This window comes from Schistocerca piceifrons, chromosome 2 (assembly GCF_021461385.2).
Source record: "Schistocerca piceifrons isolate TAMUIC-IGC-003096 chromosome 2, iqSchPice1.1, whole genome shotgun sequence".
NCBI lineage: Eukaryota > Metazoa > Arthropoda > Insecta > Orthoptera > Acrididae > Schistocerca > Schistocerca piceifrons.
The window spans coordinates 294,381,620-294,407,000 of record NC_060139.1 but is presented as its reverse complement, the minus strand read 5'-3'; the positions used below and the strand labels follow the sequence as shown (position 1 = coordinate 294,407,000).

General features: G+C 44.7%; 1 long non-coding RNA gene across 1 annotated transcript in view; it reads left to right on the top strand.

Annotated features, from left to right (window-relative positions):
- The window catches only part of LOC124777090, a 700,755-nt gene extending 679,697 nt beyond the window's left edge, over positions 1 to 21,058 (top strand). Inside the window, exon 3 of the long non-coding RNA XR_007015683.1 lies at positions 20,937 to 21,058. This is a non-coding gene — a long non-coding RNA (uncharacterized LOC124777090). The remainder of the gene's footprint in view (positions 1 to 20,936) is intronic.
- The last annotated feature ends 4,323 nt before the right edge of the window (positions 21,059 to 25,381 follow it).

Below are 25,381 nucleotides of genomic sequence, written 5' to 3'. Positions count from 1 at the left end.
CTGCCGCGGTTTACCTCATATGTAAAGAACGTGTTCAACTTCATTTTACTTGCCCACTTTTAAGTGTTTCCATTATTTAACTTCCAGTGCAGGAATTCCTTCCGGAAAAATTCCATTCTTATTTGGGATTATCATTTCTACAAGCGTCTCTCTCTAGAAGCAACTATAAGGCTTTCAAGCGTTTGACATAGGTGCTTGGCTAGGCTTCATTTATTTATTTTTTAAGTTGAGTCTTGTCAGTTCTCTGTACCACGTTCGTGACAGTTTCCACATTTCCAGCAAGTAACCATAAAGATTTCCAGCTCTGAATAATTACTGCGAAATCAGTGGCGACAATACCACAAGTAAGAAGATAAATAATTTGCGAAAAAAACAACTGCTTGTGACCCATGACCTACAAAGAGCGGTTAACGTTTATCTTCCGGTCTAAAATATGTTAAAAATCGTTTTATATATCGTACGTATTATAACCAAACCATGAATAATGACAGACCGTTGAAAATCCATAGAAACGCAAACGAACGTCGGAGGCGGACATCTAAATTTATTTCTTTTAGTTTCAGAGAGGAATATGTGACAAAAAGAAAACCATAACTGGTTTTAGTTACTAAAATTCCAACACCCCTCGTGTACATTTCTTTTTCCTGATGGTCATTGCTTTCGTGTTCTCTCACAGCTGTTACACACTAACTGTTCTCAAGTCGCATGGATCTGTCGATCCGTGTATTCGGGGCAAACCCGGACGTGATTTCAACAATTACGAGAGAAGTTCAGCTGGCTTTTCGTGCCGAGAAATGCTGTAGTAGATCAACATCTACATCTACATGGATACTCTGCAAATCACATTTAAGTGCCTAGCAGAGGGTTCATCGAACCACTTTCACAATTCTCTATTATTCCAATCTCATATAACGCGCGGAAAGAACGAACGCCTATATCTTTCCCTACAAGCTCTGATTTCTCTTATTTTATCGTGGTGATCGTTCCTCCCTATGTACGTCGGTGTCATCAAAATATTTCGCATTCGGAGGAGAAAGTTTCGTGAGAGAATTACGTCGCAATGAAAAACGCCTTTCTTTTAATGATGTCCAGCCCCAGTCCTGTATCATTTCTGTGACACTCTCTCCCATACTTTGCGGTAGAGAGCTACCGTTCTCATTCATTAATAGGAGTTCTCTCTGCCTCTAGTCATAAGGCTCATCAATAAATCTAACTAAAGGTTACCTGGGCTCACAGCAAAAAGGCGCCTCAGAACAAAACCCGAATTGGAGACAAAGCATTGGACCTCGTACCGTAACTCAAAACGAAATAGTTTTCTTCTCCCCAGACCAATATTTTTCAATAAAAGGTAAATTTCACGAAAGTTTCCTTACGATTACTCCTTGTACGAAGGGAAGGTATGTGTCAAATTTTTACCCTCTTCATTTAACAACTTGGTGTAAGATATCGCTCCTTTTACGGTGTATCCTTCCTTGTTGATAACCTTCTTCGCTGCGTTAAGAGCAGAATGGATATGTTTAACTTGAAGTCAATGTGACGTTAGTCTGACGTAGGCATACTGCTAATTCTCTTATTGCCGTTTTAGAAGACACTTCCGTAAATTCAAGTAAATGTACGCGTGTATTTTTTGTCATTTGTCTTGTAATATGGAAAGTAGTTCTGTTTGTAATCGATGGTAATAGTTTTGTGTGGACCAATGACATCGAGTTCTTTAGAGTCCATGCTCAAGTCTGATGAGAGGAATGTAGTTAAATTGAACAGGATCTTTTTGTAGGAAATTTAATGTAGTTAAATTTTGTACTGGGATACATTTTAGCTAGAAGCAGTCGTTTTCGAGTTATTAAACAAAAAAAAAGTACAAAAGTTACCTTCAAACTCGCCGCCCCTCCCCCACCGGTCAGGATTTCTATTTTGTTCGTGGCATACACGCATTATTTCCCAGTTTTGACCTGTTTTGGCCTTTGCATTGACTGACCGTATTACGACACCGACTTAGTCGAGCACTTACAAATGTAAAATTGACATTAGTGCAAATTTTACCTAACAATTTTGTGAATAAAATAAACAGTTACGTTGTTTCTATTCGCCAGACTTTCTGCCGACGAAATTACTTTGCTTATAAGCGCTAAATCTGGATCGAATTGTCAACGTAATAAATTTTAGCGTAACGTTTACATAACTCGATTTTTGTTCGCTGTCCTCACGGGCGCGTTTAAACTAATATGCTTAACGAAGTAGCAGGCTATGGTCAATCAATGGGGACCGAAATGGTCGATTATCGGTGACACTTCGTGTAATTAGAAATTTTTGTACAATGGTAGGAAGGAGTGCCACGAAAAACATACTACATATCCTGACGTGAGATATGAGCTGGGGGGGGGGGGGGGGGTTTACTGAGGTGCGTTTGAAGGTAACTTTTGAATAACTCGAAAACGGTGGCCACCAGAGAAAACGGATTCCAGTACACAATTTAACTACATTAAACTTTCTACAAAAAGCTACGTAGGGCTAACAGTAAGCACGTAGCAAGCGAGAGAATATGAAAATCTCGCGTGTGTTTTGTGAACGCCGGCTAGTACATTACGGGCTGCATAAAACAGCAGCGGTAGGGGCAGCTGCAGCTATCAAAATGGAGCTGCAAATACATGCTGCTGGGTGATCACTAAATTAAAAAGGGATGAGTCAGCTTCTCTGCAACTTATTGGAACCTCCATACCAATAGTTTAGGCTAGAGTTCGAACAGTTCACATAATTTTAAAACAGATATCACACTCGTCCCGTCGTCAGCGAAAACTATTTAAACTGACTACCACCCTCTCGTCAGAATCTAAACCACACTTACTTAAAATCAATTATAGTACCTATTTTACAAGTCAACCAACTACTGGGTCTTCTCGGCCGAGTAGAAAGATGCTGATCAGAGTAGAATGACCCGTTGCGGACTGGGATGGACTGTTTGGTCTCAGCCGATCCTGGAACTCGCCTTCAGAAATTTGTGGTTGACCTTGATTTCACCTGTTGGTTACAGCCTTTGCTCTGTAAAGACCCAGTTCTAATAATTTCTGCAGCGTTACAAACAGTGCGGTATCCGATGTGAGTGACATAGCTAGAGGAAGCGAAACAAGTACAGATGTCGAAAGGACGGAAGGGTGGAACCCTGGCGTAACGCTTCCTCGTCTAATCGTCGCAGTTAAGAGCAAGCAGAGTGCTAGAATCTTTCATTACTACAGCAGCATATCGGAGGACACCGTTTACGTCTGTGAGTGTGACCAGCTTCTCATAAGAAGCAACTTATTTTAAAGTTCTTCTGCGCTCTTTAGTTTAAACTCGTTAATTTCGTGCGTGTTTGTTTATTTATAAGGCACAGTTCCGCGTTTATTAAATGTATAGAGTATATTTTCGCCGTCTTTGGTACGGATGGGAACTGTGATTGCTGTGCTCAGATGTGAGCTGAGTTGGTAACACTTCCCTCACAACTCCAGGTTAGGTTAGGTTAGATTAGTGTTTTTTAGCGTCCCATCGACAACGAGGTCATTAGAGACGGAGCACAAGCTCGGGTTAGGGAAGGATGGAGAAGGAAATCGGCCGTGCCCTTTCAAAGGAACCGTCCCAGCATTTGCCTGAAACGATTTAGGGAAATCACGGAAAACCTAAATCAGGATGGCTGGAGACGGGATTGAACTGTCGTTCTCCCGAATGCGAGTCCAGTGTGCTAAGCACTGCGCCACCTCACTAGGTCACAACTCCAGGCAGTGTTAGCTTTGGTCACACAGCATGAAGATGCTGCCAGTAGGTCTCACCGTGAGAGGCCGCACGTAAAGATCCGAGGGACGATCATTATATCTCACGTGCTCCCCAATCGGTCCACTACTGTGGCAGGTTGGAGTACTGCCTGCACTGAGGACGACCCGTCACCCTGGTCGAGTGGGTGGTCGTTCCAAGGTGTGGCAGGCAGCGAAAGACTTTCCGAGGGGCCAATGCGGGGCTTGTTTTGCATGTCGGCTGGAAACGATTACGAACGACGTCTTTGCTAATCGTACCAGTGCCGCTAGGTAGCACTGCATCTTCTCTAAGTCTGTAAGCTCACTTATCTTAACATAAAGAAGACTATTTGCCTAATGATCTGTAATTATTTAGCTGTTTATATATTCGTACTTAGCTTACTATAACTTATTTTGTAAATTTCACATAATATTAGTGTCTCACATTTTGCGTAGCATTTACCATTCTCTAGTACTGGCGTAATCCGTCTTCGGCGCGAAATTTACACACTGTTTAAGCCGTGGCTCTGCAGGCATGTCAACAGTTGACCATCGTGTTGCCGCGCGAGAATCCGAGGGTGCCATAGGCTCATTCATTTCATTCAGAATCGGAGCAGCTGTCATCAACAGCAGCCGGATCAGTAAATGCTACATCGCTACTTCATTGCACTTTCCACTGACGCCATACTCATCAAACTTTCTGTAACTCTGCTATTGTTACTGTTACAGTGCTCATTTTCTGAAGGTGACTTCCACGTGAAGTCGAAACATGCCACTTTTAAATTATTGTTGCTATCTATATAGTTGTTTTAACCTTGTTTCTCCCAACAAAAGAGTCCCTTTCCATCGAAGATTACAACAGTGAATGAATTTGGCTTTTCTTTTCGAGGACATAGTGTATGAATTCCCTAGCGTTTTAATTCCCGCCATACCACTTTTTGTGTCGTGTAGCGTTAATTTTGAAATGTCCCCTTAGAAAAATTATACATAACTGTGTTTAAACTGACACACAATATTTTTAGCGCAACGCAATCTGACTTTCAAAAATCCCTACAAAAGAATGGCCCTGACTAACATTAACCTATACCTTTCACAAATCACTTACCTCACCAAAAATCTTCGTTACTCGAACTACTGCAATACAGCGAGCGCCACTACTGCCAGCTAAATAAAAGATTCAAACTACTGAAGGCACTAACTACTGATAGGCATAGTTATCAAATGAAAGATTTTGATAGAGAACAAACAATGTATTTACCTTACCAGCGTTCAAAAGTCATAATATATATAGCAGTTCATGCCATCCAGTCTTACAAATTTCAAAACTCCGCCATTTCTCTCCCCACATCCACCACTGCTGGCGGCTCACCTCCAACTGCTCAACGCTATGCGCTGTTCACATCCAGCTGCCCAACACTACAATGGCAGACAACAATGCAAACTAGCCACAGACTGCACACAGCACAGCCAGTGATTTTTATACAGAGCGCTACGTAACGTTGCCAATAAGAAAACATAAACAGCCTACTTACAATTTTGATAGCGTACACATATAGAATAAACAATTCTACGTCAACATACATAATCCTCAAGGCACTATTCAGCGCATGGTGGAGGCTGCTGTGTACCATTGCTCTTCTCTTTCGTGTTCTGCTTGTAAACAGAGCGATGAAATAATTATTCCCTTCCACCGCGTACCCCCAGGAGATGAGTTCGCCAGTCTACTTGACGATGGCAAATTTTGTACCCGCATGACATCATGAATCAACACTAAAAGAAAGGTGCCTTATATGAGACACACAAGTTAAAGACCAAAAGCAAATACAATTAAATTTTATCATGGTACTAATAGCTCATACTATTTAACTTTACCATAGATTTATTATATTAGCAATAATAAACAAACTTTCAGTGTAGTTATTAAAGCTTCGCAAACGAGATATTTGATAGAAATCCTTGTTTCCTAATATGAGAGAGTAAACACATTTTTATTAGTAACTAATGTGACATATGAACATACACTTTTTACACCTTCATTGAGTTCTGTTTTTCTTCACTCATTTCACACTATTTAAGTTTATCTTTACGACACTGCAGACATATAAATTTGTCTTCTTCGATACCGCAGTGCCGGCCGCTGTGGCCGAGCGGTTCTAGGCGCTTCAGTCCGGAACCGTGCTGCTGCTACGGTCGCAGGTTCGAATCCTGCCTCTGGCAAGGATGTGTGTGATGTCCTTAGGTTAGTTAGGTTTAAATAGCTCTAAGTCTAGGGGACTGATGACCTCAGATGGTAAGTCCCACAGTGCTTAGAACCATTTGAACCATTTTTGATACCGCAGTCTTCATGGTCCCAGCTACAACATTTAGTGCACTATGCCCATGTTTCCCCATGTTTATCGTCAGAAAAGCGCCCTGTACAGAACAAGCACTCCGCATTCTCGTCATCACTGCTACCTGAATCACCACTCTCATCAAGATGCACATCAGATACAGAATCAATGGACCATTTTTCCGCTTTACGTTTTGAAGATTTTCTAGTCTTCCCGAGTACATTTTTGGCTGCTGTATTCTTAACTTCGGATGGTGATCTATTCTGTTTAGATTCTTGTAATCGCTTCACATATATTTTATAGTTTCGTTTTCGGCATCACTTTCTTGAGGAGTATTCGCATGACGATGAACTGAAAAATCATGCTTCCTACAGATGTTTCTGTTGATAATCTTTTCTGAAGGCATTCACAGACGCTTCCACTCTTGCTGCTCGATTGTAAGGTGCCCCAAATAACCTGGCTATTAACAATGGCGTGACAATGCGACCTGGGTTACTTGCCAGCCATGTTTCAATCTCTCGGGCATACTAGGTTTCCAGGAGTCCCATAAATTTCATCAGAAATAGCCCTCAGAGCACTTCAGTTCTTTTCATTTTATTTATTATACTTTTACAAGTATTGTGAGATGAGCGCTTTGAATTTGGAGGAATATTGATTATCTTATGGGTAGATCACATAACTAATGAGGAGGTATTGAATAGAATTGGAGAGAAGAGGAGTTTGTGGCACAATTTGACTAGAAGAAGGGATCGGTTGGTAGGACATGTTATGAGGCATCAAGGGATCACCAATTTGGTACTGGAGGGCAGCGTGGGGGGTAAAGGGGTAAAAATCGTAGAGGGAGACCAAGAGATGAATACACCAAGCAGATTGAGAAGGATGTAGGCTGCAGTAGGTACTGGGAGATGAAGAAGCTTGCACAGGATAGAGCAGCATGGAGAGCTGCATCAAACCAGTCTCAGGACTGAAGACCACAACAACAACAACAACATTGATTATCTTATGAAGAAAGTGCTGCCTTAATAGTAACGTCGGGAAAACTTGGCAAGTTTCCACTCATACGACTATTGCCGTTTATGGTAATTTAATAAAATAAAAATAAACGCAAATGATATTACTTTACTATGATAAATGATAAAATATTGCTGACTTATGATAGTATTGTATATTTTTTTACAATGGTCAGCACCTTTAACCCACACTGACACAGATTCGGATTCATTTATTTTACGATGATTCCTGGTCCTCAGAATGAACGGCATCGACGGCAGGTAATATGAATGACCCATGTCTTTATTGTAGACCTCTACGACGTGAAATGTCCGGTATACGATGACATCATGATATTATTGTATAAATCCTATATAAGAATTATAAGACATCTTTCGGACATGAGTGAAAATATGTGGTTGACCTGGTATCGAACTCGGGACATCTCCGAAAGAACACACCATGCATACTTATAAGTGATTCGCCTCGACGGGCAATGAATCCACCACCTTCAGTGTGGATGCACAAGTGCAGGGGGACAGTTATTGAACTATATGAAATAAAATAGTCATAATTTCTGAAAGGGTTGCGTTAGGACGTTCAAACTACACGTTTGGCCGCGTGGCATTATGGGAATTAGTATGGTTTGTTTTAGCGACGAAGCCCACTTTCATTTGGATTGGTTTGTCAATAAGCAAAATTAGCGCATTTGGGGGACTGAGAATACGCATCTCGCGATCAAGAACTCTTTTCACTCTCAACGGGTGACTGTGCGGTGTGCAATGTCCAATCACGGAATAATCGGAGCGATATTCCTTGATAGCACGGTACGTGAAGGTTTTGAAAGATGATTTCATTCCCATTATCCGAAGTGACCCTGATTTCGACGAGACGTGGTTCACGCAAGACGGGCCTCGACCCCATCGAAAAAGGAGAGTGTTTGATGTCCTGGAGGAGCAGTTTGGGAACGGTTTCTGGCTGGGGTACGCAGAAGCCACTGGCATAGTCCTCGATTGGCCGCCATATTGTCCGCATGTGAAGACATGAAACTCGGTTTTGTGGGGTTATATTAAAGACAAAATGTACAGAAATGGCGCCAAAACCATTGCTGAGCTGAAAGGAGCCATACAGGAAGTCACCGACACCATCGATGTTCCGATTCTTCAGCGGGTCATGCAGAATTTCGCTATTCGTCTGCACCACATCATCGCCAATGATGACAGGCATATCGAAGATGTCATAACCTACATCCGAATATCTGTAGTGACGTTTACATGTTGAATAAAGTGCGTGCACGCAGTAGTTTGCAACTAATTTACGTTTCTTTTCATATAGTTTAATAATTGTCACACTTTATATAAGAATTATATCAACGCGTGGTGTCTGTTCTTTCTGGCACGTCCGACAGAACAGACATCACGTGAAATCCACAGCTGTGATATATGTTATGTACATTGAAGGTGGAGGGGGATAGAGGGAGACAAGAAAGGAAGGGGAAGTGTCTATTGATGTTAGCTGCATCGGAAATTCATGCGGAATCGGCTGGACCTGGACTGGAACCCGCGTCATGTCAGAAAGAACAGACAACGCATTCTTATAAGCGATTCGCCTGGGTGCGCAGTGACTCCGCCACCTTCAGTGGGGATACACAGGTACATCCGACCTCTTGCGGGAATCTCGCAGAAGCGAGGTTGGAGGACATGGACAGGGACATCGACTGCGGGTAGGTGGTGCTGGGTTGGAGTTTGGGCCGGCCGAGAGGCGTGCGGAGAAGGTCCGCATAATCGCGATAAACACTGTGTCCGGATGGCGCAGTGGTTAACGCAGAGGATCCTAGATTAGAATCTCGGACTAGCAGACATTTTCTCTCGTCGTCGCTTATTGTGCATAAAGTCCCGATGCAGCCGACACCAATAGTTCCTTCTGCTTCCTTTCCCTGCTCCTTCTTCCACCTTCAATGTATATAGTTTGTGAAGTGTCACTCTCGCTTATTTGGATCCCAACGCTATCGCATATTACGAATCTCATCGTATTGGACAAACAGTTTCGTTCATGCTGAGAACGTGTCAAAAATTATAGGTATTTCTATCCAAAACAAGAACTATAAAGAGTATAGTAATATCCATACAGCTTTAAGCATAATGTTAACTTAGCACCGATGTCACAAAAACTCCAGACTCTATAAATTTTATAACTGCGTCTAAACACTCTTTCCAGCCGAGTAATAGCGTCATCGTCGCTGTGTCTGACGCTCCAGAGACGTGTTTAAGGAAATGTCCACCAGAGTTCAGCACCTGCTGTGAGCAAAGTCGAGGTGTCGCACATTTGGGAACTATCGCATAATAGGCATCTTTGTTCTACACTCGTGGACTGTCGGATCAACCAATACGCCGGGAGAGACGGAAGAATCACGTTAGCGGACCTGGGGTGTCGAAGTGCTAGATTTACTTTGTAAAGTTTCAGTGTTGGATTTTTTGTGCAACTGTGTGAGCAGGTGCAGGTGAGACACCCTTCTGAAGCAAGTGACTCTGAGGGGTAAACTGCCTCATTAAAAGTTCCATGCCTTCACAGTCTCACGATGACATCATCCTCCAGTGGAATTGTGGCGGTTTTTTCCATCGCCCGGCTGAGCTACGGCAACTGTAAAGCTTTACACCTGCTATCTGCACTGCCCTCCAGGAAACCTGGTTCCCGGCAATGCGGACGCCTGTCCTCGGCGGCTATAAGGGATATTACAGGACACATAGCAACTATAATCGAGTGTCAAGAAGAGTTTGCGTTTATGTCCTAAACTTAGTCTGTAGTGAACCTGTGCCCCCTTCAAACCCCTCTTGAAGCTGTCGCTGTCAGAATAAGAATGGTGCACGAAATTGTCTGCAATGTATGTCTTCTTCCAGATGGTGCAGTACCCCTGAATGTATCAACTGCACTGACTGTTCAACTCTCTAAACCTTTCCTACTTTTGGGAGATTTTAACGTCCATAACCCATTGTAGGGTGGCACTGTGCTTACTGGCCGAGGCAGATATGTGAAATTTTTACTGTCTTAGTTCGACCTCTGCCTCTTAAATACTGGGTTCAAATGGCTCTGAGCACTATGGGACTTAACTGCTGTGGTCATCAGTCCCCTAGAACTTAGAACTACTTAAACGTAACTAACCTAAGGACATCGCACACATCCATGCCCGAGGCAGGATTCGAACCTCCGACCGTAGCGGTCACGCGGCTCCAGACTGTAGCGCCTAGAACCGCACGGCCACTCTGGCCGGCTTAAATACTGGGGCCGCCACAGATTTCAGTGTGGCTCATGGTAGTTACTCGGCCATTGATTTATCAATTTGCAGCCCAGGACTTCTCCCATCTATCCACTGGAGAGCACGTGACGGCCTGTGTGGTAGTGACCACTTCCCCTTATTGCTGTCACTGCCCCAGAATGAGGCCCATAGACGTCTGCGCAGATGGACTTTAAACAAGGCGGACTGGGAAAATTTCACCTCTGCTGTCACCGTTGAATCTCCTCCACATGGTAACATCGATGTGGTGGTTGAGCAGGTGACTACAACAATTGTTTCTGCTGCAGAAAACGCGATCCCTCGCTCTTTAGGGTGCCCAAGGCACAAGGCAGTCCCTCGGTCGCCGGAAGTCGCTGAAGAAATTAAGGAGCGTCGGCGAGCTCTACAGCGGCATAAGTAGTACCCTTCCTTGGAGCAACTTATAGCCTTTAACCGGAGCAATAGTTTTTCTGACCTCTTCCCGAGTCCGGTCGAAATACGCCTTGTTCGGCTCAAATCGCTACTCCACTTGCCACAGTCGGATGGACGGGCCGGTGAGAATGCGTCCATTGGGGGAGTCCTCCTCCATGTCGGTCCACGTGCAACGCCGTGCCAAACAGGCTGCGCTGTGCTGCTGCGTGGCTTCTTCTGCTCCGCCGGCACGTCGAGCTCCCAGCCGCCTGCCTGACGAGAGGGAGAGAGCGCTCCGCGCGGCCCAGCCTCCTGCAGGAAGCCGCCGCCGCCGCCGCCAGCTATTCCTGTCGCGCGTGTCGCCGCCACATCAAGCGGGCACTTGGGCGGCGCCACACACGGACCGCCCCGCCCTCCTCCGGCGGCCGGCGTGCTACGCCGAGTGCTGCTCAGGCCTGCTTTACACTGCAGCCAGTGGAAGCGAACGCGAGCGATCGAACAATCCCTGACAATTGGGCGCTGTTCACTGCCATTCACTTTCACGGTGCTTATCATTAAAATTCTGCTACTCACGGATGACCAGTGTGGGCTGTAATTATCGTATTGCAGCGAAATTTGGTAGATAATCTAATGCGTTAATGCGGGACCGTCTTACGATGAAAAAAAAAAAAAAATTAGTCCAAGTTTTGGCCTCTAGGTGAAATCTGGCGCTGTGAACAGAAATGGATTAGGACTGCGCCACTGGCAGGAAAGACCATCAAGTGAAAAAGGAATGATGATGATTTTATTATCAACAGCCGCTTACACAACTTAAAACCTCGTGATCGGCAGCAGGATTCGGTTTCCGTCGCAGATCGAAGTTGATGACATGTGGATTGGTAATATTTTGTAGAGCCACTTCGCACTACAGAGTATTGTGAATACATAGAACTGCCGAATTTGGGATACCGTTAAATCGCGTATTGTGCACGAAGGGCCACTGAACTCGTCGTATGTGGTTGTGTGCTGTGGATTCACGAGAACCTTTATTCTCGGTCCGATCTTCTTTCAAGAGAATACTGCCAAAGGGCCTGTCAGGTGCACCGTGACGTCTGCTCGTCATCGAGACATCTTTGTACAGCACGTGATTCCTGCTTTCGAGAGGAAACCAGCGACTGTCTCCATGCAACATGGGGCAACAAGTCATGTCGCTCGTCCAGTGAAAGGGCTCCTTAATACAACTTCCGTGAATGTATAGTCTCCAGATGTTTTCCAGATGCATGGCCTGCAAGATCACTGATCTGAATCAAAAATGGTTCAAATGGCTCTGAGCACTATGGGACTCAACATCTGAAACATCTGAGGTCTTCGGCCCCTACAACTTAGAACTACTTAAACCTAACTAACCTATGGACATCACACACATCCATTCCCGAGGCAGGATTCGAACCTGCGACTGTAGCGGTCGCGCGGTTCCAGACTGAAGCGCCTAGAACCGCTCGGTCACTCCGGCCGCCTGATCTGAATCCTTATTACTTTTGGCTCTGGGGATATCTAAAAGAAAGCGGTTACCAACAAGTTCAGTCTCGAACACGTTGCTCAGATTCCACCGGAACTGTTACCAGCAACAGTTGATAACGTCGTTTTACGGATGCACCATCTGGTAGACGTCTCCGGAGAAAGCGGCAGTTGATAATAAAATCGACACTAGCCCTTTCTCGCTTGTCTGATCTTTTCTGGTCTCTTCCCGTTCCTAATTCATGTTGTGGTCTTCAGTCCAAAGACTGGTATGATGCAATTCTCCACGATACTATATCCTGCTGTGCAAGCCTCTTCATCTCCAGATAAATACTGCGACCTATATCCTTTGAATCTGCATAGTGTTTTCATCTCTTGGTCTCCCTCTGCAATTTTTTCCCTCCACGCCTCCCTCCAGTACTAAACTGCTGATCCCTTGTTGCCTCAGAACATGTCCTGCCAACCGATCCCTTCTTCTAGTCAGGTTCTAACACAAATTTCTCTTCTTCTTAATTGTACTCGGCACCTCCTCATTACTTATGTGATCTCCCCAACTAATCTTCAGAATTCTTCTGTAGCAACACATTTCAAAAACTTCTATACTCTTCTTGTCTAAACTGTTTATCGTCCATCTTTCACTTCCATACATGGCTACACTCAATACAGATACTTCTTTTGTTTCGTTTACTGCTTGCTCAATGTATAGGTCGAATGACATCGGGGACAGGATAAAACCCTGTCTCACTCCCTTCTCAACCACTGCTTCCCTTTCGTCCCCCTCAACTCTTATAACTACCATCTGGTTCTGCGCAAATTGTAAATAGCCTTCCGCTCGCTGTATTTTACTCCTGCTACCCTCGGAATTTCAAAGAGAGTATTCGAGGCCGGCCGTTGTGACGGAACGGTTCTAGGCGCTTCAGTCTGGAACCGCACGACCGCTACCGTCGCAGGTTCGAATCCTGCCTCGAGCATGGATATGTGTGATGTCTTTAGGTTAGTTAGGTTTAAGTACTTCTAAGGTATAGGGGACTGATGACCTCAGATGTTAAGTCCCATAGTGCTCAGAGCCATTTGAACCATTTTAAGAGTATTCCAGTCAACACTGTCAAAAGTTTTCTCTAAGTCTACAAATACTATAAACGTAGGTTTTCCTTTCTTTAACCTATCTTCTATCAGAAGTCGTAGGGTCAGTATTGCCTCAGGTGTTCCAACATTTCTGCGGAATCCAAACTGATCTTCTCCGAGGTAGACTTCTTTCAGTTTTTCCATTCTTCCGTAAAAGATTCGTGTTAGTAGTTTGCAACAGTGACTTATTACAGTGATGGTTCGGTATTTTCACACCTGTCAGCACTTACTTTCTTTGGAATTGGAATTATTACATTCTTCTTGAAGCCTGAGGATATTTCGCCTGTCTCCTTCATTTGCTCATCCTCGGGTATAGGTGTGTGTGTTGTCCTTAAGTTGGGTTAAGTAGTGTGTAAGCCTATGGAACGATGACTTCAGCAGTTTGGTCCCATAGGAACTTACCATCTTGCCTGGCCTTGGAAGAGTTTAGTCATGGCTGGTTCTTCCAAGGTCATCAGTACCTGTAACGGAATGTTGTCTACTCCCGGAGCCTTGACTTAACTTAAGTTTTTCAGTGCTATGTCAGATTCTTCACTCGGGATCATATCTCCCGTCTCATCTTCATCTATGTCCTCTTTCATTTCCATAATATTGCCCTCAAGTACATCGCCCTTGTACAGACTCTCTGCATATTCCTTCCACCTTTCTGCTTTCCCTTCTTTGCTTAGGACTGTTTTTCCATCCTAATCCATACGGAAACAAATCTATACGTCTTTCTTGCATTCATAGCGCCAGATTTGCACCTGGTGCCCAAAACTGGAACTTTTTTTTCAGCGTAAATCGGTTTCGCATTAAGACATTAGAATATCTAAGAAGTTTCGCTGCTAACGATAATTACAGCCCACACAGGACCTCCATGATTAGCTGTACTTTTATTATAACCACGTGGTATCTGTGACAATCCTTTAGACTAGAGGGGACAGAAGAATGAAAATCAAATGAACGTATGGCATATATTGGCTGGGATATACCCTTCGGTGTTCGGCCGCCGTATTACAAGTCTTTTTAGTTGATGCCACTTCGGCGGCTTGCGTGTCAATGATGATGAAGATGACGGACACACAACATCCAGTCCCCCGTCGGGAATCGAACCCGGGCGCCCCTGCGTGGTAGGCAGTAACGCTACCGTTGCGCCACGGAGGCGGACGGGGGACAGAAGAGATACGGGAGAACGAGCATGGCCTACGAACGCTGCGTTACTGCTTTTCAGTGCTATTATTCGGTACACACAATACAATAGTGTAGTATATACACTCCTGGAAATTGAAATAAGAACACCGTGAATTCATTGTCCCAGGAAGGGGAAACTTTATTGACACATTCCTGGGGTCAGATACATCACATGATCACACTGACAGAACCACAGGCACATAGACACAGGCAACAGAGCATGCACAATGTCGGCACTAGTACAGTGTATATCCACCTTTCGCAGCAATGCAGGCTGCTATTCTCCCATGGAGACGATCGTAGAGATGCTGGATGTAGTCCTGTGGAACGGCTTGCCATGCCATTTCCACCTGGCGCCTCAGTTGGACCAGCGTTCGTGCTGGACGTGCAGACCGCGTGAGACGACGCTTCATCCAGTCCCAAACATGCTCAATGGGGGACAGATCCGGAGATCTTGCTGGCCAGGGTAGTTGACTTACACCTTCTAGAGCACGTTGGGTGGCACGGGATACATGCGGACGTGCATTGTCCTGTTGGAAGAGCAAGTTCCCTTGCCGGTCTAGGAATGGTAGAACGATGGGTTCGATGACGGTTTGGATGTACCGTGCACTATTCAGTGTCCCCTCGACGATCACCAGTGGTGTACGGCCAGTGTAGGAGATCGCTCCCCGCACCATGATGCCGGGTGTTGGCCCTGTGTGCCTCGGTCGTATGCAGTCCTGATTGTGGCGCTCACCTGCACGGCGCCAAACACGCATACGACCATCATTGGCACCAAGGCAGAAGCGACTCTCATCGCTGAAGACGACACGTCTCCATTCGTCCCTCCATTCACGCCTGTCGCGACACCACTGGAGGCGGGCTGCACGATGTTGGGGCGTGAGCGGAAGACGGCCTAACGGTGTGCGGGACCGTAGCCCAGCTTCATGGAGGCGGTTGCGAATGGTCCTCGCCGATACCCCAGGAGCAACAGTGTCCCTAATTTGCTGGGAAGTGGCGGTGCGGTCCCCTACGGCACTGCGTAGGATCCTACGGTCTTGGCGTGCATCCGTGCGTCGCTGCGGTCCGGTCCCAGGTCGACGGGCACGTGCACCTTCCGCCGACCACTGGCGACAACATCGATGTACTGGGGAGACCTCACGCCCCACGTGTTGAGCAATTCGGCGGTACGTCCACCCGGCCTCCCGCATGCCCACTATACGCCCTCGCTCAAAGTCCGTCAACTGCACATACGGTTCACGTCCACGCTGTCGCGGCATGCTACCAGTGTTAAAGACTGCGATGGAGCTCCGTATGCCACGGCAAACTGGCTGACACTGACGGCGGCGGTGCACAAATGCTGCGCATCTAGCGCCATTCGACGGCCAACACCGCGGTTCCTGGTGTGTCCGCTGTGCCGTGCGTGTGATCATTGCTTGTACAGCGCTCTCGCAGTGTCCGGAGGAAGTATGGTGGGTCTGACACACCGGTGTCAATGTGTTCTTTTTTCCATTTCCAGGAGTGTAGTAAGATCTACGACGCAAAACTCTGACTTTCAGAGAGGATTATCTCTCATAAAGACTGGCGATGTAACCAAAATGGCTTTGGAAAGGAAGAATGTAGGTTTCTGAATTTGTACGTAAACGTGAAATCAGTCTAGGTAGTGCAGTTTGAATTGCAGCTCCGGCTGTACTTAGCATTGGTGCAGAAGTTTCCATGTACTCTATCTGATCAAGCCCATCCGGACGCCCATACGTAACAGCCGTCACGAGAGGCGGACCCGCCGGTATAAAAGCAGGCGGCGAATATTTTGATACCAGCAGAGCAGAGTAGAGTAGGGTAGCAGTAACAGCAGAATGGGTCAGGTGTCAAAGCTGCGTGACTTCGAAGGTCGAGTAGCCATTGCATGTCAGCTGAGCAACAGATCCACCAAAGATATGTAGGTGCTTTGGTAGCCGGCCAGTGTGACCGAGCGGTTCTAGGCGCTTCAGTTTGGAACCACGCGACCGCTACGGTCGTAGTTTCGAATCCTGCCTCGGGCATGGATGTGTGTGATGTCCTTAGGTTAGTTAGGTTTAAGTAGTTCTAAGTTCTAGAGGACTGATGACCTCAGATGTTAAGCCCCTTAGTGCTCAGAGCCAAGAGATGTGTAATCCCTTCTAAAGATGCCGAAGTGGCCTGTTGATGTTGTGACGGTCAAGTGGCGATGCGAAGCAACAACCACAGATAAACCAACACCATCCAGGCCTCATTTACTGACGGGCAGCGACCGTAGAATATTGCGGAAGGTGGTCGTAGAAAAATCGCATGAAATCAAAAATCAAATGTGTGTGAATTCTTAAGGGAACAGACTGATGAGGTCACCGGTCCCTAGACTTACACGCTACTTAAACTAACTTATGCTAAGAGCAACATACACACCCAAGCCCGAGGGAGAAGTCGAACCTCCGGTGGGAGGGACCGCGCAGTCCGTGACATGACGCCTCAAACCGCGCGGCCACTCCTCGAGGCCGCATGAAATCAGCTGAAGGAATCCCTCGTGAGTGCCAAAGTGCTGTCAGAAGCCCAGTTAGCATAGCGACTGTGCGTAGCAAGTTAAAAACAGTGGAGTGGAATAGTGGAGCATCTCCCCATAAGCCACGAATTTCTGTTCTCAATGCTAAGCAAAGCTTGAAGTGGCGTAAAGAGCGACGCTGCCGGACACTGGATGATTCGAAACGAGTGATTTGGGTAGATGAATCACGCTATACGCTGTGGCAGTTCGGTGTGAGGGTGTTTGCAGCGAATGCATTGAGAACGTTCGCCGCTCTCATGTGTAGGTCCAACAGTAGCAGTATGTTGATCTTTTCCTGCAACCTGTTAATTAGGCTTAACATTTTACCAACAGTGAACTGGCCATATAACCGTGAACTGGGAAACGAAACTGTCGTTGAACTTCCACCCCCCACCCCCACCACCGCCCTCATTTTTCAGCCAGTGTAACAATACAGTAGGTCGACACCGAGGACTATCAACGAAGAAATGAAGCAGGCGAACGCCACAACTGCTTTGATGCTGCTCTCCATGCTACTCTTTCCTGTGCAAGCCTCTTCATCTCCGAGTAACTACACCCTTCTGTGTCTGCATACTGTATTCTTATAGTATGTGATTCCAAGATAAGTGGCGAACATCTCCACTACGTGACTTCGCTTAAGTATTCAGGCGTAGTGCTATGAAACGACATGAAACTGGACGAATACGTAACATCACAGTGCAGGATGGCTAGCAGTAAGTTGGAAGGACGATGCACAGATAAAGAAAATCTCATATGAGACGACAGTGGGAACATATGTAGTGTGTTCCACGTACTTGGAGTCCTTATCATGATTACAGACAATAAAAAACAAAGATCGAGTCGTGCTGCTAGGATTCCCCCCCCCTCCCTACCCACCAATAAACGAATGTAATAGGAGTGGCAATTGCCGAGTTGTACGGACGTGGACGTACTGTAGGAATGCAGCAGGTTCCGGGAGTGTCCTCTGTATTCTGTTGTGTGTGAAGCGAGCACGTGGCTGCCATTAGGGGGTGCGTGCGTCGCATTGTGGGCGTGGCCAGTGCGTTACGCATGCCGAGCAACCGCGCGTCGTGGGCTCCCGGCGCGCCTGGCGCCATGTCTGCTTACCCCCTCCCCCATTCCGAACCCTACCCCACCCCTCCACATACTCCTCTTATTCCCTCCCCCCCCGCCCCCTTCGCATCCAAAATCATCCCTGTCTTGTACAACACTATACCCTGCCAACCATTGATGCAAAAAATTATAAGCAGCACTAACAACTTAGGTTAACGGCACCGATGGGCAGTGTTGTCGGTATATAGGTATTACGCCCAGTGTCACTTCATTTCTGCTTCTGGGCTCAGTCCTGTATGCTATGATGTGCGCAGCGCCAATACGAACTCCAACTACTCCTATGTTCGGGTATTGTATCATTTACGTACTGTGCACCGTATCTAGATCTACATATCTACATACATACTCCGCAAACCACAGTACTGTGAGTCGTGGAGAGCCCATGTACCACTACTAGTCATTTCCTTTCGTGTTCCATTTGCAAAGACATGAGGTAAAAACGGCTGTATATATGTATGGTGATCCATTGATCGTGACCGGGCCAAATATCTCACGAAATAAGCGTCAAACGAAAAAACTACAAAGAACGAAACTCGTCTAGCTTGAAGGAGGAAACCAGATGGCACTATCGTTGGTCCACTTGATGGCGCTGCCGTAGGTCAAATGGATATCAACTGCGTTTTTTTAAATAGGAACCCCCATTTTTATTTCTTATTAGTGTAGTAAGTAAAGAAATATAAATGTTTTAGTTGTATTACTTTTTTCGCTTTGTGATAGATGGCGCTGTAATAGTCACCAACATATGGCTCACAATTTTAGACGAACAGCTGGTAACATGTAGGTTTTTTAAATTAAAATACAGAAGGTAGGTACGTTTGAACATTTTATTTCGGTTGTTCCAATGTGACAAATGTACCTTTGTGAACTTATCATTTCTGAGAACGCATGCTGTTACAGGGTGATTACCTGTAAATACCACTTTAGTGCAATAAATGCTCAAAATGATGTCCGTCAACCTCGATGCATTTCACAACACGGGTAACGACATTCCACTCAACAGCGAGTAGTTCGCCTTCCTTAATGTTCGCACATGCATTGACAATGCGCTGACGCATGTTGTCAGGCGTTGTCGGTGGGCCACGATAGCAAATCTCATTCAACTTTCCCCACAGAAAGAAATCCGGGGACGTCAGATTCGGTGAACGTGCGGGCCATGGTGCTACGACGACCAATCCACCTGTGATGAAATATGCTATTCAATACCGGTTCAACCGCACGCGAGCTATGTGCCGGACATCCATCATGTTGGAAGTACATCGCCATTCTGTCATGCAGTGAAACATCTTGTAGTAACATCGGTAGAACATTACGTAGGAAATCAGCAGACATTGCACCATTTAGATTGCCATCGATAAAATGGGGGCCAATTATCCTTCCTCGCATAATGCCGCACCATACATTAACCCGCCAAGGTCACTGATGTTCCACTTGTCGCAGCCATAGTGGATTTTCCGTTGCCCAATAGTGCATATTATGCCGGTTTACGTGACCGCTGTTGGTGAATGACGCTTCGTCGCGCTAAATAGAACGCGTGCAAAAAATCTGTCATTGTCCCTTAATTTCTCTTGTGCCCAGTGGCAGAAGTGTACACGACGTTCAAAGTCGTCAACATGCAATTCCTGGTGCATAGAAATATGGTACGGGTGCAATCGATGTTGATGTAGCATTCTCAACACCGACGTTTTAGAGATTCCCGATTCTCGCGCAATTTGTCTGCTACTGATGTGCGAATTAGCCGCGACAGCAGTTAAAACACCTCCTTGAGCATCATCATTTGTTGCAGGCCGTGGTTGACGTTTCACAAGTGGCTGAACACTTCCTGTTTCCTTAAATAACGTAATTATCCGGCGATGATGTCGTCCAGGATACTGAGCAGCATACATAGCACACGTCAGTTGGGCATTTTGATCACAATAGCCATACATCAACACGATATCGACCTTTTCCACAATTGGTAAACGGTCCATTTTAACACGGGTAATGTATCACGAAGAAAATAGCGTTCGTACTGGCGGAATGTTACGTGATACCACGTACTTATACGTTTCTGACTATTACAGAGCCATCTATCACAAAGCGAAAAAAGTTGTCCACCTAAAACATTCATATTTCTTTACGTACTACACGAATATGTAATAAAAAACGGTGGTTCCTATTTAAATAAATGCAGTTGATATCCGTTTGACCTATGGCAGCGCCATCTAGCGGGCCAAGCATAGCGCCATCTGGTTTCCCCCTTCAAGCTAGACGAGTTTGGTTCTTTGTAGTTTTTTCATTTGATACTATCAATGGACCACCCCGTATACTCGCTTGTGTGCGCTTTTCCTCGCAGCTACATATCGCGTCCAGCCTTTTTCACAGGTAACTTCTGGCTCTCTCTCTCTCTCTCTCTCTCTCTCTCTCTGATGACACAGATCCTACTACCATTCAGACAAACATATTTCATTTTATGTAATGCAGTGCCCGTGACATTACCAGTCTGTCGACTATCAACAGTTATAATAATTGTGTTCCAATAGTTGTACAAAATAATATCGTAATATTGCAGTTGATCATATATAAGGGGACAATGAAAATATTTATATTCATGATAAATGAAAAGAATTTAAGAATGTGGAAGAAATATTGTACTATAGTCGGACAAGCTTTGTCGTAATGTCACAGTCTTCTTTATAAACTGAATTTTCCCGGTATCCTGTTGTGATGTGGCTTCTTCTCCTTTCCTTTTGTTACAGTGAGGGAGACATGTTATTTTCCACAATCTTGGGGACTGTCTTTAGCTGGCTCGTGGTCAGGAAGTTAACTTAGAAGGATTGGAGTGTCATAAACTTTTTCAGCAGTGAAGTCAGCCCCTGAGCAGATACAGAACAGGTAAGTCACAGTTATCTCTGTCTGCGGAAAAAGTGCGTGGGAGGGCAGCCCGCGTTCCATAAAAACTACATTGCTCAGGACATTAGAAGGTATCAAGTTGGGCAAGATAAGATCTGGGAGCCCGCTGAAAATCTCAGAGCATGAGGCATTGGGAGAGCCTGTTGGTCGTGGCTATGCCGCACAGCAGTGTTCATTTAAATCCAAGTAAGAGGGTCTCCGATTGGCTCACAGCAATTATTTCAGCAGAAGGCTTTTGATTGGCCGGGCTTGGAAATCTGTCACCAAGTAGGAGAGATTTTCTGCCTTCCTTCCCACACCATACCGTTATTGGTTAACCATGAAAAATTCCATAAGAGTAGGAATCTGTTAAACTTCTTTACAGAATTATTTGTCAGAACTGACAAGATCTGCCGCAACTGGTCGGTGAGATTCTTGTACTGGCAGAACCAGCTACGTACCGGATAGAAAAGTGCTGCAGGGAGGTCGCAGAGTACACTTGCTTTAGGGGTGCCATCGAGAATACACTTAGCTTTGGGCAGCCATGGAGAGGGATGTCTCTGACTTAAGAGTACAGGTTTTGACTTGGCCTTAGAATTTCCAGCCACTGCTGCTGCCATCTTCTACTCTCTGCCTGTTTAAGAGTGGTAAGCATGAGCCACTGATATGGCCACTGAGACAAGGGGCCACGAAGCTAGTTAATTTGCATGAGGATTAACTACCAAGTTTTAACGCTAGCAGCCAGCTAGTTGCACTGATAATGCTATTGCTGTTCATTCTGGCTTTTCCAGGGATTTATCTTTAAATGATAACAATTTTTACCATCACTGGCCATATCCGCGATATAGTTTCACATTCGCTTTCACGTGCCAAGCCACCTGCTCCAAGGCTATAGTTCATAATTCCAAACTTTTGTCCTTATAGTGAAGGTTTATGTGCATGTGTCAAAGTGTAAATAATTTTATTTGATGTCTTGTGGTAATAAACCAAATTGTTATAGTGACTGTTTCATTTTGTAGTTGGATGAGCCCCTTCATAAATATATCCATGTGAAGTGAGCCACCCTCACTTCCATGGTTAATCTTCATTTAATATGATATCATCCATTGTGCAAGATTGATTTTCTTAAATTTGCATGATCTTGCGGGTAGCATCCCTTTCCTGCAGGTCACTGTGGATCGTACTTGTAGCATGTCAGAGGTACGCTGAACATCTGACACCTTACGCTAGCAACGAACCAAAGTCTGCCATCTACTTTACCCTCAGCTGAGCCTATGTTATCAGTCGATTTCATATCGCTACAGATTCTTACATCCATATCACTTGCTGTTTCTAATTATTAGTTATTGACGTTGTCATGATAGGATACTACCTTTCTGCGCTTTGTGAAGAGCACAGTTCTACATTTTTCAACATCTAAAAAAGTTGCCAAACTCTACGCCACTTTGAATCTTACCAAGATCTGACAGGATCTTTTTGTAGTTTTTCCAGACAGTACTTCATTATAGATAACTGCGTAATGTGCAAAAAAGTGTGGTCTTACTACTGATACCTTCTTCCAGGTCAATAATGCACAAAATAAACAATCGGCATTCCAGCACACTTCCCTGAGGCACGCCTGAAGCTATATTTACTTCTGTTGATGAATCTCCATCCAAGATAACATGCTGCAGCCTGCCTACCAAGAGATCCCCAACGCAGTCACACATCGTGGTTATCAATCCACACAATGGTATATGTGTTAATAAACGTCTATGTGAGCTCGGTAAATGCTTTACAGCAATCAAGAAACACTTCATTCAACTGAATGCCTTGATCCACTGCTTCTTGGATATCGTGTAAGAAAAGTACGGGTTGGGTTTCACATAATCAATGTTTTAGAAATGTCACGGAGGAGGTCATTCTATTCGAAATACTTCACTGTTTTTGAGCTCAGAATATTTTGTGGTATTTTGCAACTGGCCACCATCAGTGGGATGTGAGGATAGTTTTGTTGATCCCTTTTGCAATCCACGGTGTAGACGCTTGTAACGTGTGATTTCTTCCAATCCCTGGACACTGTTTTTGTACGAAGTATATTACGTTAAAATGGGAACTAATTCAGCTGCAAATTATGTGTCGAGTCTGACTGAGATTCCATCGAGTCCCAGAGCTTTGTTCAGTTTTATCGATTTTAACTGTTTCTCAACTCCACTGATACGTATATCACTCAACTTTGCAACGATGCAAGAAGTAAAACGAGGTTATATTTTTGTGTCATCCTTAGTAAAGGAACATTTGGAAATAGTCATCAGAATTTCTGCTTCTGATTTTCTATTTTCCATTTCAGCGCTTGTGTCATACAAGAATGTCTGTACACTGAGGTGTGGCGCCTTTATATCCGTTCTGCCTAGAGCCTGTGTATCGGGAGAATGACTCATGCATGCATAATGACAGATGGTCTGAAGCGGGTTCAGCCGAGTACGTAGCTCTAATTTTCATCTGTCAGAGTACAGTAGCGGACAGAGACAGTCAAGAAACAGGTCAAGAAAATGTTTTTTGTAAATTGTTCTGTTTATTTCTTGAAGGCTCTTTTGTTTATTTATGTTTGTACAATTTTGTATATGTTTTTAGTAGCGTGAATGATGCGTGAATGTGGTCTAAAGTAAATATGTAGATCATTGTTATATTGACAAACGCTATATGAACGAGCGTGAGAAATTTTTAAGACTGTGAATGCAGACGACGGGGAATTTTGTATCATAATATGTTAAGTAAGTTTGTGGTAAAAGGAAAGCTAATTCGAGTGCAAATGAAAATAGTTAATAACGCAAAGTGAAATATTTATTTCGGGGAAAAGTACAAACTCCAAAGTGTGTTATTTGTTGATTGGTTAGTCATGAAAAGCACGGACTAACGCGGGAGAATAACATTTTTCTATTGGCCTTAAAGAAAACTGACCAATCAGAACGGAGTATTCTTCGCGCGCCTTTTCTCTTGCAGATAGAGAATGTTTACTGCAGTCTAAAGTAGTCGGAGCTCAGCCTTTCAATGGTACGGTGGTGAGCTTGTCGCTTTTAGTTGTGCTACATGCCTCAAAAGTGCTTTAAAGTGAAGGCAAATTTATTCCGGTGGGTTTTTATAGAAAGTACGGATTTTTTAAAGTAATTTTGTGTTTCAGAAAAGACAGCAATTACGTGTGGCATATTGAGCAGATTGTAGGCTAAAAACGGGAGTGCTTTAGACATTGATAAACTTAATAGTATGGCGAGCATTTTCATTTAAGAACAATCCGTGTTTAGTAGCTGTTCAGATTTCGGGAAATACACTATCATAAACTTGCTAATGTGAGTGAAAGGGATTGTGCATGACTGTGTTAGAATTAGCACGGGCTTGGCAGTGAACGTGTAATTCTCGACTTTAGAATATACCGAAGTTTTGCCAGTATTTCACTTTTCATTCAAAATAAAGACCTTTTCCCGATTTTTGGAATGGTTACGTTGCATGCAGCCTGGTACGAGTCGCAGTTCGGTAGCTCTCTGCTCGGCTTTCCTACCGGCGATCTGCTGCAACGAGTTCACAGGTAGGTGCTGGTTTAATCCCAGAAAGGAACCGCGCCGCCGCAACACCATCTTTGATGCTACTGACAGCCTTTAGGTATGACCAGAATTTCATGGGGTTTTCTGAGATATATTTCGAGAATATTCTGCAACAGTGTTCATCAAATGCTTCACTCGTTGTCCTCTTGTCAACCAGATGTCTCTCCGTCAACAGCTGGAAGCTTCGCTTTAAGCCTGCTATGCATTAGTCGCTGTTTCTTTTGTAGTTGAAGACGTCTGACGGTGATTTTGTTCAAACAGTTGACAAATCTCCAGAGGCTGGATGCAGTATTGACATATTGGAACTTCTCAACAGTGTGTAAATAAGTCTGTGTACTGAGTTCTGTCTTGTTTCTCGACGTCGTGTTTGTACTCACACAGATGCTACGGTTAAGAAACTTCTTGTGCCATTGCAGAGGCGCGCGCGGCAGGTTGCCGGGGAGGGTGGCTGCCCCTACTGTGAAAAATGACCTGTAACAGCAGGGCCCGAATTATTATGACCTGAAAGTACTTGGAAAATTAATACTGAATGAACTATAGTAATGGAAAAACTTTGTATTTGGTTGGAACTGAAATTACAGGAAGGATAGGTAATTAATTTAAAAACAGGTATGTTCTTTTTTTAAAAAAAATTATTCTTTTAAGATGTACGAAAATTGCCGCATGAAAATCTTAGAGCTATTGTAGTATTCTTAAGTAACATTCTTGTGTTTCAGTACAACGAAAAACCAATC